Source organism: Pan paniscus, chromosome 23 (genome assembly GCF_029289425.2).
Source record: "Pan paniscus chromosome 23, NHGRI_mPanPan1-v2.0_pri, whole genome shotgun sequence".
NCBI classification, from domain to species: Eukaryota; Metazoa; Chordata; class Mammalia; order Primates; family Hominidae; genus Pan; species Pan paniscus.
Genome location: NC_085927.1, coordinates 36,034,021 through 36,053,663, shown reverse-complemented (window position 1 = coordinate 36,053,663; position 19,643 = coordinate 36,034,021). Strand labels below are relative to the sequence as shown.

At 45.4% G+C, this 19,643-nt stretch overlaps 1 protein-coding gene across 1 annotated transcript in view; it reads right to left on the bottom strand.

Annotated features, from left to right (window-relative positions):
• Positions 1–18,062: 18,062 nt before the first annotated feature.
• Positions 18,063–19,643, bottom strand: part of MYO18B (myosin XVIIIB) — a 268,281-nt gene continuing 266,700 nt past the window's right edge. Inside the window, exon 42 of the mRNA XM_034948321.3 lies at positions 18,063–18,263. The gene's annotated coding sequence lies outside the window, so the exon portion shown is untranslated. The remainder of the gene's footprint in view (positions 18,264–19,643) is intronic.

Sequence of the window (19,643 nt, the reverse complement as noted above, 5' to 3'; positions counted from 1 at the left end):
CATCACTGGGTGTTTACCCAAAGGAATATAACTCATCTGTCATAAAGACGCATGCATGCATATGTTCATTGCAGCACTATTCACAATAGCCAACACATGTTTTGTTTTTTTTTTAATAATGAGAGGAGATAACAAGCAAATACTCCTTGAGCATCAATTATGTGCTTATAGTCCTGTAGGTCAGCATAAAGAGTTGAGAGGTTTTGGCCCCAGGGTAAAAGGAAGCCATAGAATGGTGGGTTCTAGCTGTGAGAAGGTCTGGCATGTTCTGCGCCACTTTCGTTTCTGCTGATGGAGAAAGACCCCACAGGCAGGTCACAGGAGTCATGCTCTGCACCCCACCCCCGTTCCTCAGAATTCCCCAGAGGTCTTTAACCCCCAGCCACTAAAAACAATAATGGTAATAACAATGATGGCACTATTCGTAAATCTAAAGCTTGATCTTGGGACTTGGAATCTGGGACTCCCCCACACATTTATCACATTGGTCTAGAGTCTGGGGACTCTTCAGTATATCTGCCAAGACTTTTCAGGGCAGTCTTTTAAAATTATATTTTGAGTTTCTGTTTCATGCCAGGAAAGAGTTCTTGTCCTCGTGGCTTTTACTGAGTAGTAGCGGAAACAGACAAAAACAAAACAAAACAAAAAAACACGCAGACCAATAACTACAGTACAACGTGTGATGCAGACCACAAAGAAAATAAACAGTGAGTGGGGACTAAAGTAACCGGAGGAAGTCTACTCTAGACTCTGACAGCAAAGCACGTTGAAGCTGAGATGTGAAGGATGAGAAGGAGCCGGCCATGAGAATTCCAATGGGAAGAGCATTCCACACACAAGGAACAGCACAAGAGAAGGATCAGAGGTAGAAAAGAAACTGACAGGCAGCCAGTGTGGCAGGAACTGAAGAATGAAAGGAACATGGTGTTAGATGTCAGAGGGGGTAAACAGGGACTGGAGCAGATCTATGCAACTAAAATAGAATGCAAGCCAGAATATGTTTAACATTTCTAGATATTCAAAAGAATATAAATAACCAAGAGAAATTAATTTAAAATATTTAACCCAATATAATGAAATATTTTCAAGTTATTTTATATATATACAATTATTAATATGATTTATTTTACATTTTTTATATCATGTCTTTGTAATCTGATATGCATTTTATGCTTACAACATATCTGTTTGGACAGGTCACTTGAAACTTTCAGTAGCTGAATATGGCTAGTGGCTATCTTATTGGACAGCACAAGGATAGATCATGGTGGTAACCAGTTATATTGGTGACACCTCCTCCAGAACTCCCAGTGAACTACATCTCTCAATAGTCATGCCTTTTTGTAGCATCCCCCCTAAACATACATACAATAAAAATGGGCCAACTGGCTGGGCGCGGTGGCTCACGCCTGTAATCCCAGCACTTTGGGAGGCCAAGGTGGGTGGATCACGAGGTCAGGAGATTGAGACCATCCTGGCTAATACGGTGAAACCCCGTCTCTACTAAAAATACAACAAATTAGCCGGGCATGGTGGCGGGTGCCTGTAGTCCCAGCTACTCAGGAAGCTAAGGCAGGAGAATGGCGTGAACCCGGGAGGCAGAGCTTGCAGTGAGCCGAGATCACGCCACTACACTCCAGCCTGGGTGACAGAGCGAGACTCTGTCTTAAAAAAAAAAAAAAAATGGGCCTACTAATAGAAGGCGGTAGAAGTGATACCGCATAGTTTCCAAGACTTGGCCTTTGGAGTTCTCTAACCTCCCCTTTCATCTCTTGTAACTCTTGCACTTGGGCTCAACCACCACGGTTGGAGGAAGCCTAAGCAGCCATGTGGAGGCAAACCCATGGAGGAGAACTGAGGCACCCACCTGATGGCCCCACTGGATCTCTGACAGCAACCAGCTCTAACTACCAGCCATGTGCGTAAGGTGATATTGGACTTTCCAGCTACCCCAGTGGGAAATAATATTATTTTAAGCTCCTAGGTGTTGGGGTGGTTTGTTTCCTGATAATGGATAAGAACAACTCATGGTAATACTTTTGTTTTTATTTGGAGTTACATAGGGAGCCACGGAAGAATTCTGAGGGAAGCAATGTCTTGATTGGACTTCATTTTTAACAAAATCGCTTTGGCTATTGGGCTAAGAACAGACAGCTAGGGGCAAGAGTGAAAATGTAGAGCTAAGTAGGGGATGATCACAGCATCGAAGCAAGAAATGCTGGTGCTCTAACAAGAGTGGCAGTGGTGGGAGCAGAGGGCAATGGATCTATTTGGATATTTTCCTGGTAGAGTCAAAAGTCCCACTGATAGATTAGATAAAGGAAGCAAAATGGAGAAGTTGAAGAAATGCAGGGGAAATACTTGGGAGGTGCCCTTGAGGACATTTCTGAGGCTTTCACATCTGTCATGGTGCCCCACTTTGGAATAATTCTGAGTTAGTGCAAGTTAGAAGGTGAAATTGCCTTCTCTCCCTAGAGGCCATTATTTATGGTATTTCCCCAGATTCAATGAGCACAGACAATAATGCTTACCCTCTGCCCCCAAATCACAAGTGTGTAAGTGGATGAGCATGAATAAGTAACAAGTATCCTAAGGTTTTTTTTGACAGTTGCTGTATTTTAGTGGCTGCATAAAATCTCCCCCATCCCCTAACCCTCAACAGCTGCTGGGACGCCACAATTGTGCTACTCAATACAAACTGATACTTACTGAAGTCATAAGCACAGATACTATTAAATGGAAATGGGTTGCCTAGCAGAGTCAGGCACATATGCAATTAATAACCACTATTTATTTATTCAGCAGTAGCAGAGCCTCCATTTTTCCCCAATGAGAGGTGAAATGCCTGTCAGTTGAGAGCACAACTAACTCACTGTATCAGTTACCTGTTGTCACGATAACACTGCTAACAAACACTCACAGAAGCCCAGTGGTATACACGGGTAACTGTTTATTGCTCATGTGCTTGGAGTTGTTGGCTAGGTGGTTCTGCTCTGCTCTGCTGGTCTTGGCTGGGACCTTTCAACTATTTGCGGGTGGCAGTCTTGAAGGTACATTGCTTGCATCTCACATCAAAAAGAACTTTATGTTCAGCTGCAAAAGCCGCAGTTACTTGACAGCTTCAAGTTGCTACTCCCTTCAGAATCTCCCTTGGCTTTCAAGCCAAGGCCCCACAGTTGGGGTGCAGCCCTCGGATAATGACTTAACAGAGCAGAGTGCCAGAGCCTGGCTGTTCTGCCCAATGCTTGATTCCTATATAGGAAAGTTTTGCTCCAGAGCTCCCTTTTGGGTTGGTTGAGACTTTGTCCAATATGATCATGATCTCAGGCTCTCTGTCCAACCCTGTTTCTCTTCCCTCGTTTCATATAATAGGTATCAGATGGACATTGAGGTCTAAAGCCTTTCCCTGACTAATTCTGCTTCTGTCACCTTTTGTCTTTCACCATCTTGTACTCCTAACTCCATCTACGTGTCTGTTTCTCAGATGACCCAGCTGACACACTGGAGGTTGGCTTGCTGGCTATTGGCAGGTCTTGAATGGCCTTGCCTAGGATGTCTGAAGTGACTCAGCCATGCTCCAGGTGACTCCCATGAACCAGCAGGTCAGCCCAGGTGTGTTTCCATGGAGATGACAGAGACACAAGAGAGCAAGCAGAAACGTGCAAGCTCTCTTGAGACCTAGGCTTAAAACTGGTATACTGTGTATTCTGCCTCATTCTGTTGGCAAAAAAACAAACAAACAAACAAACAAAAAACAGTCACATAGGAAGGAAATACTCTGCCTTGATGATAGGAACTCCAAGGTCACATGACAACCCAAGAGCATAGGGAGAGATGAATTACTGAGGCCATGATTACAATTTGCCACACTCATTGCCATTGGACAAACCATCTCAACAATAGGCATTCCAGCCTCTGCACCTTCACCCATGCATTTCCTCTCCCTAGAGGCCTCTTCTTCTTATACTTGAATATTGTACCCAGCCTTCCACAGCTATCCCAACCCTCTTCCTCTGTGAAGTCCTTCCTGGCTACAGTTGCTGTTTTCTCCACATCAGAACTGAGAGTCTTCAATGTGACGGTCAAATGCAAATTCAGATGCAGTTCTTCCCGGCTCCAAAATGAATGGTAGGCAAGTATTTATGGAACAAAGAAGTAGATACATGAGTGAAACTCAATAAGAGACCTAAATGAAAGTCATCCTATGTGAAAATGGAGATAATGTTTGTATCTTCTTCATAGACGTGTCAGGGAGAATTAAATAAGACACTCCATGTTAAGCACTTAATATGTCCCTAGTATATTATAAGTGATCATAGATCTAAGTATAAATTATAAACTAAAACAGAAAAGATGCTGGAAGAAAAAGATGAGAGAATATCTCAGTGACCTTTTGAGAAGGCAAAGATTTCTTAGAAAGGGTTTAGAAAGCATGAATCATGAAGGAAAAAAATAATAAACCGGCTTTACCAAAAATAAAAACATCTGCTCATCAAACTACATCTTTAAGAATACAAATAGGCAAACCACAGACTGGAAGAAAATATTGCAAAACATATCTCTGACAAAGAACTTGCATCTAAAACATATAAAGAATTCTTACAACTGGATAATAAAAAACAAGCAACTCAATTAACAAAACCTGAACAGACACATCACGCAAGAATATTATGCAAATGGCCAATAAGTTCTTGAAAATGGGTTCAACCTCATTAGTTATTAGAAAAATGCCAATTAAAAACACAAAAAGATACTGCTATACACCCACCATAATGGCTAAAACTAAAAAGACCAACATCATCAAATGAGGCTAAGGATGTGGAGGAGCTGGGATTCCTTTACACAGCTGGCAGGAATAGAAAAGGGCACAGTAAAGCCAGGTGCAGTGGCGTGTGCATGTAACCCTCAGGAGGCTGAGGAGCTCAGGAGTTCAATGCCAGCCTGAGCAACATAGTAAGACCCTCAACTCTAAGAAAAAAAGAAGGCCGGGTGCAGTGGCTTATGCCTGTAATTCCAGCACTTTGGGAGGCCAACGAGGCAGGTGGATCACGAGGTCAGGAGTTCGAGACCAGTCTGGCCAACATGCTGAAACCCCATCTTTACTAAAAATACAAAAAAAAATTAGCTGGACGTGGTGGCGCACGCCTGTAATCCCAGCTACTCGGGAGGCTGAGGCAGGAGAATTGCAAGAACCCGGGAGGCAGAGGTAGCAGTGAGCTGAGATCGCACCATTGCACTCCAGCCTGGGCAACAGAAGAAGACTCCATCTCAAAAAAAAAAAAAAGAAAGAAAAAATAAAGGAAGAAGAAAACAGCAAATTCTCAAGAAATTGCACATATATCTACCCTAAGACCCAGCAATCTAGACAAATACAACTAGGTATTTATCCAACAGTAACAAAAACGAATGTCCATAAAAAGCCTTGAACACAAATGTTCATAGCAGCTCTCTTCATAACAATCCCAAACTGGAAACAGTCTAAATATTCATCTACAGGAAAATAAATAAGATGACTGTGGTATATTTAGACAATGAAATATTACTCAGCAATAAAAAAAAAAAACTACTGACTCATCTAATAATATGATGAATCTCAAAAATGTTTTGCTGAGTGAAAGAAGTCTGCACCAAAAAAAGTACATTTTGCATGCTCCCATTTGTATGAAATTCTAGAATAGGTAAAAATAACCTATGACGATACAAATCAGGTCAGTGGTTGCTTGGGGGAGGAGGGAACACTTGACTGGGAAGAGACACGAGGGAACTTTCTAGGGTGATTAAAAATGTCCTGTCCTGATATGCATTCATCCAAACAGACTGAGCAACACACTCTAGGTCTCAGCAATTTCACTGCATGCAAAGTAGATCTCAACAAAAAAATTAGAAACATGAGCTATGGTCATTGTGATTAGTCATTGCTTTGTTGTGTACCAGGCACCAAGGTCCGGTGCCATGAAGGCAGGACCCTGTTTTCTCTTGCTCCTGCTTAGTTCTGTGGTGCCTAGCCCAGTGCCTAGCACATAATAGGTACTCAATAAATGCTTGTTGAGTGAATTCATAAATGAATGAATGAATGAATGAGTGTTTGAAGAGGGAGGGAGAAGGAGTGAAATGAATTTCTGGCTTTCTAAAACTGGAGCTGGGAGAGAGACTGTCCTGATATTTACAGCCTTTAGCATCTCTGTTCTGGTTTGCTGGACAAACGGGGGCTCCTGTAACACTCATAGCTATGTATTTACAAAACAGCCCTGAGGCTACTTGGGAACTAATTCCGCCTCTCTATGAAATTGTTTGCCTTTAGAAAAGACGATGTAAATATTCCCCACTCAGCTGGACAGAATGGCTCCACTGGGCTCCCCCAAACAGTCTTTAAGAACATCTTTTCACTTAGAAAAGATTTGCAAGGGCAGGCCGGGGGATGGGTCTAGGGGAAGAAGGGGAGCTGATATTACTGAGGGCCTACTAGGCGTCATGTTCCGTGCTGTGCTGAGCACTTTCACAGGCACAGTCTCCTTTACTTTTTAGGATGCAGCTGGCAGGGATCATTGTCTCCATTTCACAAATGAGAACACTGAGTCTTAGAAGTGTCCCAGGTGAGTTACACTCTGAAAAGGTTGGCATTGAACACCAGGCCTGCCTGACACCTGGTGGGGGAGTGAACCCAGGGCGCAGTTCCAGCTCTGACACACGCTTGATGGGTGCCTGGGGGCCTATCACTCTCTGAGCTTCAATTTCTTCATCTGTAGAAAGAGGGCACAGGCCTCACCTTCTCTGGCTCCTTAGGGTGGAGCCGTGATGACAGCATCCTGAGGACACTCAGAAGGTGCAGATAGTCGCTATTTCTTGGCTTCTCCCACCAGTGAGACTGAGAGGAAGCCCAGGGAAGAAAGGATCTAGCTCTTGCCTTACCCAGGGGAGCTGGGCATGTCACCTGCCAGGAGGTCATCTGCCAGGTTGTGACAGAGGGAACAGGCCCTCATTTCTCCAGTGCAACTTTCCTGTTGGTGCTGCCTTCTAAATTTATTCAGAAGCTCATTCCTTCTCATGCCTGCACTGCTACCACTCTGGTCTGAGTCATCTTCATCCCTCACTGGGATTCATAACCTCCAAACTGGTCTCCCTAATTCTGCTCTTGTCTCCTTAGAGCCTGTTTTGTATCCAGCAACCAGAGAGATCAGCAAAAATCTCAGGTAAAGTCATGTCAAAACTCTGCTCCAAAGCCTACACTGGCTCTAGGCAGGGTGTCCAGTCTTTTTATTATTATTATTTTTTTTTTGAGATAGAGCCTCACTCTGTTGCCTAGGCTGGAGTGCAGTGGCACAGTCTTGGCTCCCTGCAACCTCTACCTCCTGGGTTCAAGCAATTCTCCTGCCTCAGCCTCCCAAGTAGTTGGGATTACAGGCACGTGCCACCATGCCTGATTAACTTTCTAGGTTTTTTTTTTTTTTTTTTTTTTTTTTGGTAGAGACAGGGTTTCACCATGTTTCCCATGCTGGTCTTGAATTCCTAGGCTCTAGTGACCCTCCCACTTCAGCCTCCCAAAGTGCTGGGATTACAGGCGTGACCAATCTTTTGGCTTCCCTGGGCCACATTGGAAGAATTGTCTTGGACCACACATAAAATACCCTAACACTAATGATAGCTTATGAGGAAAAAAAAAAGGCTCTAAAAGAATCTCATAATGCTTTAAGAAAGTTTATGAGTTTGTGTTGGGCCACATTCAGAGCTGTCCTGGGTCACAGGAGTCCCACGGACCGTGGGTTGGACAACCCTGCTCTAGGACCTAGGTCAAACCTCATCCTAGTTTGCTCAGGACTTTCCCTGTTTTAGCACCAAAAGTTCTGTGTCCCAAGAGCTCCCTCAGTCCTGGGCAAAGTGAGATGATTGGTCACCCTAAATGGCTCCCGTCCTTACTCTCAGTTAAAGCCAACATTTTTACAAAGTCCTACAAGGCCCTACATCATCTGACCCTCATCACCTCTCTGATCTTGTCCACCATTCCTCACCCACTCGATCACCCTACTCCAACCATACTAGCCTCCTTAAAGGTGCTCAAACCCGCCATTCATGCTCCTACCTCAGGGCCTTTGCATTGACTGTTCCCTCTGCCTAGAATGCTCTTCCCCAAGTTCTAGACAAGGCTGGTTGCTTCACTTTCTTCAGATCTTTACTTAAATGTATTTCCCAAGGAGGCCTTCTCCTGCCCACTCTATCTAAAATGCTCGCTGCACCACTTCCAATGCCTTCTAGCCCCTTCTACAGCTTCTTTTTTTTCCTCCTCCACGCTTTCAGCGTCCTAATATCTTGTATAGTTCACTTACTCCTCTTGTTTACCATTTGCTCCCACCCCCCAACTATCATGTAAATTGCAGGAGAACGTGAATTATCTGTCTGTTTTATTTACTGCTTTATCTCTGGTGCCAGATAAAGCCTGACACCTAGTAGGTGTTTTATGGATAAATTTCCTTAGCATCAACCATGAATTGGGCCCTGGACCTCACAGCTGTGTAGAGAGAGCCCCAAGTAAATAGAGAGCTGCAAACCTAAGGGCGGACATGGACCAGCGAATGGATAAAGAAAATGTTATCTTTATACCATGGAATACTACTCAGCCATAAAAAAGAATGGAATAATGTCTTGCAGCAACTCAGATGGAGCTAGAGGCCATTATTCTAAGCGAAGTAACTCAGAAATGGGAAACCAAATATTATATGTTCTCATTTATAAGTGGGAGCTAAGCTATGAGGATGCATAAACATTAAGAGTGATATAATGCCAGTCTCGGCAACGTGGCAGAAACCCATCTCTACAAAAAAAGTATAAAAAATTAGCCAGAGTTGGTATCATGCACCTGTAGTCCCAGCCACTCAGGAGGCTGAGGTAGGAGAATCATCTGAGCCCGGGAGGTCGAGGCTGCAATGAGTTGAGATCATGGCACTGTACTCCAGCCTGGGCAATACAGTGAGACCCTGCCTTGAAAAGAAGAGTGATATATGGACTTTGGGGACTCAGGGTTGAGGGGGAAGGTTGGGAGGGGAGTGAGGGATAAAAGACTGCATATTGGGTACAGTGTACACTGCTCAGGTGACAGGTACACTAAAATCTCAGAAATCACCACTAACGAACTTATCCATGTAACCTGAAACCACCTGTACCCCCCAAACTATTGAAATTATATATACATATATAACTAAAACAAAAACAAAAACAAAAAAACCTAAAAACAGAGGGAGGCACAGGTGTGCAGGAGGCTGTGGCAGCATTCCCAGCCCCACCTGGAAGTCAAGGAAGGCTGACATCTGGAGGGAGGAGGGCAATTGACAAGGTGAAAAGGCAGGTGAGCCTAGTGTAAGCCTTTAAGACCAGTGGATGGTCTTTTGAGTGGATGCTCAAAAAATACTTGGGCATGAGTGAGCATATGAATGAATAAATGAGTGTTCCAGGTGGAGATAAAAGCATGCAAGAAAGCCCAGAAGGGAGAAAGATCATGCTAGGATTGGAGCAGCATCCAGGGCAGAGGCAGGCAAGACAGGTAGGGACCACATCATGGAAGAGCCAGGTATAGTAACATCTATAGTGTCTGTGAGAGTGTTGCCAAAGGAGATTAACATTTGAGTCAGTGGACTGGGAGAGAAAGACACATCCTCAATCTGGCTGGGCACCATCTAATCAGCTGCCAGAGCGGCAAGAACAGAGCAGGCAGGAGAAGATGGAAAAGCAGATTTGCTCAGTCTTCCAGGCTTCATCTTTCTCCCTTGCTTGATGCTTCTTTACCTCGAATATCAGACTCCAAGAATATTAACAGCCACCATAATAACGACAGCAGCTCACATTTATGGGTGCTTACAAAGTGCTAAGACCAATTCAAAGTGCTTTTTCATGCAAATTCTCAATACCCTTTGCCTTGGCTTTAGTCTTGATGCAGGCTCCCTAGAAAATGCACCTGGGGCAAGTTTTAAATGCTCATATGCCCTTGGAAGGTACAGTCTCAGGGCAGAGAGACTAAGGGGAGAAGGAAATGAGGCAGGAAAGATAAGATACAAGGTCAGTCACGCATTACCAAGCTGGTTACAGTAGTTGGTTGGCTAATGTGGTCTGTCCCCAGTTAGACCACATAGGAAAATTTCCTGGTGTAATCCAACAGGAGGAGGAGTGGAGAGAGAGTGTAACTACAGCTCCCTCAAATCTCCTGTTTCCCAGCGCTTAAAGTGCACCCTGCCAGGAGATCCTCTTCATAATATGCATGTGGTAGGAGGAGCCAGAGACCCTGGACTTTGGCTTCAGGTGGTGGGACTCCATGGGCATGGAGTATGTTGCCATAGCAATGGCTGTGAATCAGGAAGCAATTGAGATTCCAGGAGTTATGATACCAAGAGAACCTGAGAAGGCTCATGAGATGGATCCAATATCATCGTTGTCCTGACTTTACAGCAGGAAACAGAGGCACAGAGAGGCTACATACCTTGCCCACCCATACAGCCAGCCTATGGTGAGCTTAGCACCACATTGAACAGAATTTGGGCCACTCAGGATTGCAGAGAAAGAAGGAATGTAGACCTAAATCTTTGAGACCAGAACTTGGAGGTGCTGTCAGGATTCTTTAGTGCACCCTAGTTATTTACAATTGACCCAAAGACTGAATTATCCTCAAATCATTTCTCTCCAGCTGTAGAAGGCAGCAGGAATTAGAGGGAAAACACTAGGTTGAAGTCTGCTTCCAAATTACTGTGTGACTTTAGGCAATAGATGCTCCTTCTCTGGTCCTATTTCTGCATATAAAATAATGATGGGGCCAGTGTAATGTACTGGTACCAGCTGGGCCCTGCCAGCAGTGTTTGCTCCTCAGCCACAAGGAACACTCTTGCCTGTCCCCATCCATGCCCTCCAAACCCACTCCTGGGACTTCCATGCACAGGTATGGGGTATTAGTCCATGGACCATGAGCCATGATGCCCACATAGCCCTAAATGAGACACCCAGTGAAACACCAGCAGCAAGAATAATTTCCAGTACTTCCCTTTATTAGGAAAGGACACATTTAAACTCTTCTAGAGGCCTTTGATGCCAAAAATTGGGTTCCCTCAAACATGGGAGAAGGGAGAACAGGCTGGGCACCTATGGAACAATCCTCTTACCCCACCCCATTTTTGAGGTAGGTCGCTTGAGATTGAAGTGAACAATAGGGATGAATGCCTCCTAGGGCTGAGTGCTGTGTTAGGCCCATATTGGAGCACCGCCTGCCTGTGCTAGTGCAGGGAACTCTTTGGAACTCTTTCAAATGTTCCCTGTACTGGCCGGACAACCAGGCCTGGGACTCGAAGGGGGTCAGAGTGACTGTCTTAGGAAGAGCACTGAATGAAGAGTCAGGAGCTCTGAACTCTAATCCCAGCTTCTCCACTGCTAACTCAGGCCAGTCACTTGGCCTTGCTGAGCCTCAGCTGCCCCATCTGTAAAATGGGCATAATAATCCTTGTCCTGGTGCTCCTGCTGGCCAGACAGGCTCTAAAGATAGGGTCTCCACTCCCACCCCTTATTACTCCAGAAGAAACCAAGAATTAGAGGGATTTAACAAACCACTTGAGGTTACACAGCTTAAAAGATGGCAAAGCCAGGAGTAAACCCAAACCTAGTCCTAGACACTGGTCCCCGTTGCCTCCCAGATGGAGCAGGCAGGCCCAGGTTTGTTTAGCCAGGAGATGGCACAGGTGAAGTGATGTGATCCATAGGCCCGTTCAGCCAGCTGACCTTATAGGAAAGCACGATCTACACTGCAAGTTTAGCCCATGGTGTTAGTACCAAGAATGCCTGTATTTGGAGATAGAGCCCCGAGTTCAAATCCCAGCTCCACTTGTCTGTGTTTCTGTCCTGAGTCTCAATGGCTGGTATGGGGAAAAGTCATTAACTTGACCCCTTGTTACGTTCTGTCTCCTCACTCACTGAACAATGAAAATTGCTCTTTAATTGGTCACCGTCAGCCACAGACACTGACTCACTTTACCAAGGGTGAGGCCACTGTGCTTTAAGGTACTGCATCCTCCAATGTCCTTCCACCTTTTGCTGCAGACCCCCTTTATGCATAAGCTGAGGATCAAGGGAAGACCAAGGGCTTTTGGTAAATGCAGCCATGTCTTCCCCTACCCTTTGCAGCAAGCCTAAGCAGGAAGACCATAAACTTTAGATTCTAGGAGATGGGAGATGGAAAGAGGATTAAATAAGCCATTCCAGTGAATCCTACAAGCTGTAGGCATGCACTATGAGCATGATTTTCCCACCGAGCCCAGAATAAGACTACTGGGCCTTCATGCAGCTATTTACAAAGGAGCATTTTGAGTCATTTTATATTTCTCCTTGCACATATAGAACACATGGATAGGACAGTGGATCCCAACCACTGTCTCTTAGAAGTGATGTTTGAATATCACCAAGCACAGTGCCTATCTCCTCACAGACACAGAGGAATGGGAGCTATGATGATTCTTAACAAAGGGTGACAGGGTCACTGTGTCACCTTGTCACCAGAGCTGCTAACATCTGTCACTATGCTCTGAAGGGAGCTGCCTATATCGACAGCTAAATAAGCAACCAGGTCCAGGGAGTGGGAGTCCAGTGTGAACTGTCCATCACCTTCTGAAGACAGCAGCAGGAGCTTGGCCAGGCCATTAATCACAACCAGAGCCTTCTACGGCTGCATCCAACATCCTTTGACACCTGCCTCTTCTAGCTGCAACAACAGTCTCCCCTCTCCTCTGCTTCCTATGTACAATCTTTGGGAGTGGGAAAGAATGCAGAGCCTTAACTCCCCATCCTTGAACTCTGCAGAGAGCCAGGGGCCTTGAAACAGGGCTGGGTCTGTGTTGGCCTGGAGAGGGCCTCTGAAACTTGAGAAATGTACATTTGGCTTATCTGAGTTCCTTTCTCAGGAAATTGACCTTTGGGCCTCCTGGATGGTATCAGAAAGCTGAGGCTTTCCAGATTGCTGCACCCAGACAATGAGACACACCTGCTGCCTGTTGACCAACTCCTCTTTCTTGCTGCTCCTGTTCTCCTTTCCTGCTTTACAAACCCCTGACTTTAGTTGGTTGAGGAGGGAGAGGTTTGACAGTTAGGCTGACGTCACCTCCAATACAGCTTTTCTTCTGGAGCAACATTTGTTGTCTCAATGATTGGCTTTCTGTGTGGTGAGCAGCCAGACCTAGGTCAAACCCCTGGAGTTTGCCAACAAAATTCTGGTTCTCCGATCAGGAATTCATTGCTTACGGCTCAGTGGCCATGGATCAGAAGCATTTCAGAAGCCCTCCTAGCAGCTTCCCAGGCATATTTGGCCAGAGATGGGTTTCAGTCTCCTTCTCTTCTGCATCACCACTGCCAGCCCCAATTGCATTCCTGATTGCCTAGGAAGAACAGGCTTTGAAATCTGACATCTGCATCCAGACAGGTGAGTGCCCTCTATGGGTCCCTGACAGCAGGAGTCTCTCCTCTCAATCTGGGGGAATTCCAAAGAAATTTCCATTTGTTGCAGTTTGGACAAGCCCAGTTGACTGGCTTGAGAGTAGAAGGCACCCTGACTGTTTTGGTTTGGACACTCTTGGGCTTGTTATTTGCTACTGCAGTTAGTATTTTGATAATTGTTCATTTCCATAATAAAGATTTTCTTCCCTGGCAATACTCATGGTCTGCGATATGAGCAACTGGACTTAGGCCAAACCCCTGATGTTTGGCAAAATATCATGCAGACACAGAAGGATGACCTGTAGCTTCTGGACTACTGGTGGGACATCAGGTGGTAGGGGCATGGCCAATGTATGTATTTCCAAGTATATTACCTGTCCCCCCCAGTAAACCATAAGTTTCACAAAGACAGGGCCTTTGCCTATCCCATTCTTAGCTTTATCTACAGTGCCTGCAACCATGCTCAGGACATGAGGTGCTATTTGTTGAATGAATAAATGTTGAGTTCTAAACTCAGCTTTGCTATTGAGTGCCTTTGGAAAACTCACTTTCTTCTCTGAGACTCATTTTCCCCACCTGTAAAATTACCTTGAGGCTTTCATCTAGTCCTTATGGTCTAGGGTTCTTTCAAGACATGGGCGCCCTGTTAAAAATGGCCTCAGGGTATAAAAGCAAGAGGAAACATTTGCAGGAGAGCATTTAATCCACATGGATTCATGACCACCAACATCCTCACCTTTGAAATAATTTTGGTTACATCAGCAGGGACGCCATAGCAGGGCACAGCCATATGGTTGGAGCCACAGACTTAGGCGTCAGGGAGCAGTTCTGAGACCAAAGAACAATGATGCCACCATTTACTGCAGGCTATCTGCCAATCAATGGGCTGATTCATGAGCTCTTGATTCCTTACAAGGATGCTGGGAAGCTGGTACTAGTTTAGACCTATTTTCCAAATGAGTGAAGGAGAGGTCAGAAAGCAGTGACATCTGTGAGGTCACACAGAGAGAGACTCTCTGACCTGGGGCTAAGTGGCAAAGCCCAGGCCAGGGGCCAGGCCATGTTGATATCCCAGGTAGCAGAAGTGGTAGTGTCACAGACTTGGATGACGCTTACTACGCCGGGTGCTAAGGGTGAGCACACTGCCTATGTGACATCAGGGCCCACTGCAGAATTTCTGGAGTCATCTTGTAGGAAAGAGGCTCAAAGCCTGGCCAACATGGTGAAACCTCGTCTCTACTAAAAATACAAAAATTAGCCAAGCATGGTGGCGGGCGCCTGTAATCCCAGCTACTACGAAGGCTAAGGCAGGAGAACCGCTTGAACCCAGGAGGCAGAGGTTGCAGAGAGCCAAGATCACACATTTCACTCCAGCCTGGGTGACAAGAGCAAAACCCCATCCAAAAAAAGAAAAAGAGAAGAAAGAAGGAAGGAAGGAAGGAAGAGAAAAAGAAAGGAAGGAAGGAGAGACAGAAAAAGAAAGAAAAAGATACAGAGAGAAAAAGAGGGAGAGAGAGAGAGAAAGAGAGAAAAAGAGACAGAAAGAAAAGAAAAGAAAGAGGATGAAGTTGAGTAAGTACCTTCTGCTCCAGGCTGTGTTGGGTTGGGGGATTTGAGAGGCATGGGGATGGTTGTCAACTTGCAGCATGTTAAATTGACTTTTAATGAGCATCTTCAGGATTTCTGTTTACTGCTGCATAATGAGGAAGACTTTGCTGTTATTACTTGAAATTAACCTTTTTGGATGCATCCCTTACACATCATTGAAGAATAATGACTGATTTCTTCTTTTATAAAAATGTGCTTCATAAAATAAACGTATTATAAATTTTTAACACGGAACTCACAAGATAATTTCATCTTTATTTTTCTTCATAGTACAGCTTGCTCCTGACAGTATATTCATTTTCTTGCTTATTGTCTGTCTCCCCAGCTAAGATATTCCCTGAAGAAAGGCAGGGTGACTCTGCCTGCTCACTAGAGCTTGGGTGTGGGGAATGGTGCCAGGCACTTAGAAGGCACTCAGAAAATACAGACTGAATAAATAATATCACTGGCACATGAAGAGAAGTGCATGGAAACTCAAAGGTTCCAGGCTCTGAAATGCCCAGGTAACATCAATGCCAGGAAGGCAATGTGAGTCTGTTCCCTCCGGCATTGATAATCTCTTCCTGACTTCCAGAATTACCTCTGTTTGTGGACCAAGCTGGGAGCTTGGGACATATGTATCCTGTATGAATAGTAAATTATTCTGTATAATAATATTCATTCTGTATGAAAATTATTCTGTATGAATAATAAATAAATTATTAATAGATTAAGTGATAATAATTAATAATTAAATCACCACTTCCTTTTGCATTGTGTGTTACAGGCTGAATTGTGAACCCCTAAAACTCATGTGTTAAAGTTCTAACCCCCCATACCTTCCAATGTGACAGTGTTTGGAGACGGGACCTTTAAAAGGGTGATTAAAATCCCAGCACTTTGGGAGGCCAAGGCAGGTGGATCACCTGAGGTCAGGAGTTCAAGACCAGCCTGACCAACATGGAGAAACCCTGTCTCTACTAAAAAAAATGCAAAATTAGCTGGGCCTGGTGGTGCATGTCTGTAATCCCAGCTACTCAGGAGGCTGAGGCAAGAGAATCGCTTGAACCCGGGAGGCAGAGGTTGCAGTGAACTGAGATCACACCACTGCACTCCAGCCTGGGCCACAAGAGTGAAACTCCCATCTCAAAAAAAAAAAAAACAGGGTGATTAAAATCAGGCCATCAGGGTAGGCCTTGTTTCAATATGACTGCTGTTCTTATAAGAGAAAAATGTGGACACAGAGAGAGATGCCAGAGGTGCAGCCACACAGAAGAAAGACCATGTGAAGACACAGCAAGAAAGCGACTATCTACAAGCCAAGGACAGAGGCATTAGGAAAAACCACCCCTGCTGACACCTTGATTTCAGACTTCCTGCCTCCAGAAACATGAGGAAATAAATTTCTGTTGTTTAGGCCACCCAGGCGGTGGAATTTTGTTACAGCATCTCTAGCAAACTAATACAGTATGCTATACTTTCCCTTTCCCGGGTTTTATTAGAGTTTAGTAACTGTTGTTCCCATTACTGAGATGAGAAAACTGAGACCCAGCAAGGGATGTGACTTGGCTGAGACTCCATGACTCGATGGATTTCACTGCAGAAACCTTTGGGAGAGCCTCGTGCAAGAGCCTGGGTCTTCTCCCATTCCCACCCCACACCTAAGGGTGGTGCCTCCTCTTTGCCGGGGCTTCTGACTCCGCAGAGGTCCTGGCTCCTTTCCCCGTGTGTCCCAGCACTCTCCAGTGACCCAGAGCCCTCCTGTGAATGGCAAGAGGTGGATGGTGGATTCACTAAGTGGGAGACTGTGTCTGCATCAGAGACAACAGGGTCCACTGTTCCACCAACGTGCTCCATCAGAGAGGCAGGAAGGTCTCCAGAGACGGTGAGGTCTCCAGTGAATTTCCCTCCTGCCCCATCCTCCTCCCTTGCCTCACTTCTACCCAGAGTCTCTAGTGAGGATGATCAGAGATGAGAGCTCCTCTTTTTGGAGTGACCTTACCAGTTATTATGGGTTGAATCGTGTGCCCACTTCCCCAGCCCCACTCAAAAAATGTTGAAGTTCTAACCCGCAGTACTTCATAAAGTGACTTAATTTAAAGGTAGGGTCTTTACAGGGTAACCAAGTTAAAATAAGGTCATTAGGGCAGACCCTATCCAATATAAAATGGGGAAATCTGGATACAGACATGAACAGAAGATGAAATGAGGAGACACAGGGAGAAGACAGCCATCTACCAGCTACGGAGAGAGGCCCTCACAGCTCTCAGAAGGAATTTACCCAACTGACCTTGAATCTGGACTTCAACCCTCCAGCTATGGTACTTTGTCACAGCAGCCCTAGCAAACACTAACACAGCAGTGATCCAAGTGGGAATTCCCTCCCACGGGTGGAAGCTATGATTGGCTACACCAGAGGGGTCCTGGGGATGGAGACAAATTTGGGGTAGGATATGGAGTCTATGCTAGTGGGAATTTAAATAAAGGCAGCATTTGCTACCTAAATGTGGGCACACATATGCTAGCTTCGCCTTGGTAAAAAGGGAATAAATTCAAGGTTCTTGAATGTTGATGTGGGTGCACATTTGTAGGATGCATATATATCAGTGTGTCGCATGCGTTCAGGGTGTGTGGGCTCATTTATTTGTTCTTTGGCTCATTCATTCATTCATCATTCATCAGTTTCTTGAATGCTTGTACACACTTATACATACACAGGATAGAGAAATGAATTGGCAAAGGAATATAATAGACAAGCATGGGGATTAAGGGAGCATGGAGGAGGAGCATTTGTTTCAGTTTGATATATCAGGAAAGACTTCCTGGAGGAAGTGAGCTGAAACTGGCCAAGTGAAGAGGAGGAGGAAGGTCATGGCATGTAGACATGTAGGAAGAGAAATAGAAGTATATACCCCAAACTACACACAGTTTGGGTTGGTTCTATTCTTTCTAACAGTCCTACCCCTATCTGCACCCCATCAACACTCTGGAATCCCAGGTAGCAAGGCCATAGAGAAGGCACAGATGCCCAGGAGTCAACACTTTATTTTGTTCAGGCCAAACACACTGGGAGCCCAGCATCCCCGCAGGATATGCCTCTGTGGGCTCATCTCGCCTCTTGAGGGTGGCCATGCTGGCTGGCTCTGGCCACCGGGGAGGCCTGGCCAGTCTCTCTGTCTCCAAGTTATTGTAGAGTCGGGAAGTCTTCAAGGGCAGCTTCAAGGAGGCTGGAAGCAAACATAGGTCAGAGTTGATGAATGGGACAAAGGATGGGTAAGGTTTTTCTTTTTCTGGAGGCAGGGTCTCACTTTGTCACTCAGGCTAGTGTGCAGTGGTGCAATCATAGCTCACTGCAGCCTCCAGCTCCCGGGTTCAAGTGATCTTCCTGCTTCAGCCTCCCAAGTAGCTAGGATTACAGGTGCATGTCACTACACCCAGCTAATTTTTTATTTTGTATTTCTTGTAGAGGTGGGGTCTCATTATGTTGCCCAGGCTGGTCTCAAACTCCTGGCCTCAAGTGATCCTCCTGCCTCAGCCTCCCAAAGAACTGGGATTATGGGCATGAGCCACTGTGCCTGGCCAGGAAGATGGGTACATTTTGATAGAGACAATGAATGGGGTGGAGGGCCTGGAATTCTGTATACCCAGGTGGCGTTACTGTAGCAACTCCACAGAAAGGGATGGCAGAGTGTAGGTGGCAGAAGGAGAAAAAGTTGGGATAGATTTCCCAAAGGTCCAAAAATTCCAAAGTAACCTGGCATTTACTGCATCCACGGGGTGCCATGCTCTATTCCAGGAATCTCTCATATTCTCATGAAATCCACAGCGTTACTTTAGGTAGTTGGTATTCTTACCCGTTTTCCAACTGAGGACACAGGGGCTTGGTGAGACTGTATCACTTGCCTAGGGTCCAATGGCTAGTTACAGGGCAGAACTGAGCTTTGGGGGGTCTTGCTTGGTTCCAAAGCCCACCATGCATTTGCATCGTTGGAGGTGTTGCATTGTATAGCTGAAAAACTAGCATCCTTGGAGAAGAACCTTGCTCAGGGTAGGGAAGGGGGACTTGAGTTTAAAACGGAATGGCAGAGACAAGATGTTCTGTGATGACTTCTGCTAAGGACTGTTCCCCTCATGGATGTGTGCCCTTTACTTGGCCTTTGAAACTGCTTTCTGTGTCCCCGAGAGCATAATAATGTAAATGAATATCAGATCTTTACTCGGTAATTGAGAGCAGAGAGAAGGCCATGTTAAGTCAAATTAGTTTGCTCTGATATAGTCCAAACCTGTCTCCGCGGAAGGGGCAATGGCTTTTTGATGGGCTGAGGCTGTCTCTCGAAGAAATAGAGGATGTGTGCCTCATTTGGGTCAAGGAGGCCTGGGGGTTGCAGCAGGTGCACCCTGAGAGCCATGTGCAGTCGCTCGACCATCAGAGCCTTGAGCTGCAGCGAGTTCTGAGATTCAGTGACTGGGAGATTTACGAAGGCTCATAGGCTATCAGACAGCTCTAATTTCACTCATGAAGATGCCTGGAATGTGTCCCTAGGGAAAACTTTTAAAGATAAATGTAGGGATTCTAGAGCTGGAAACCCAATTATGCCCTGGTGATT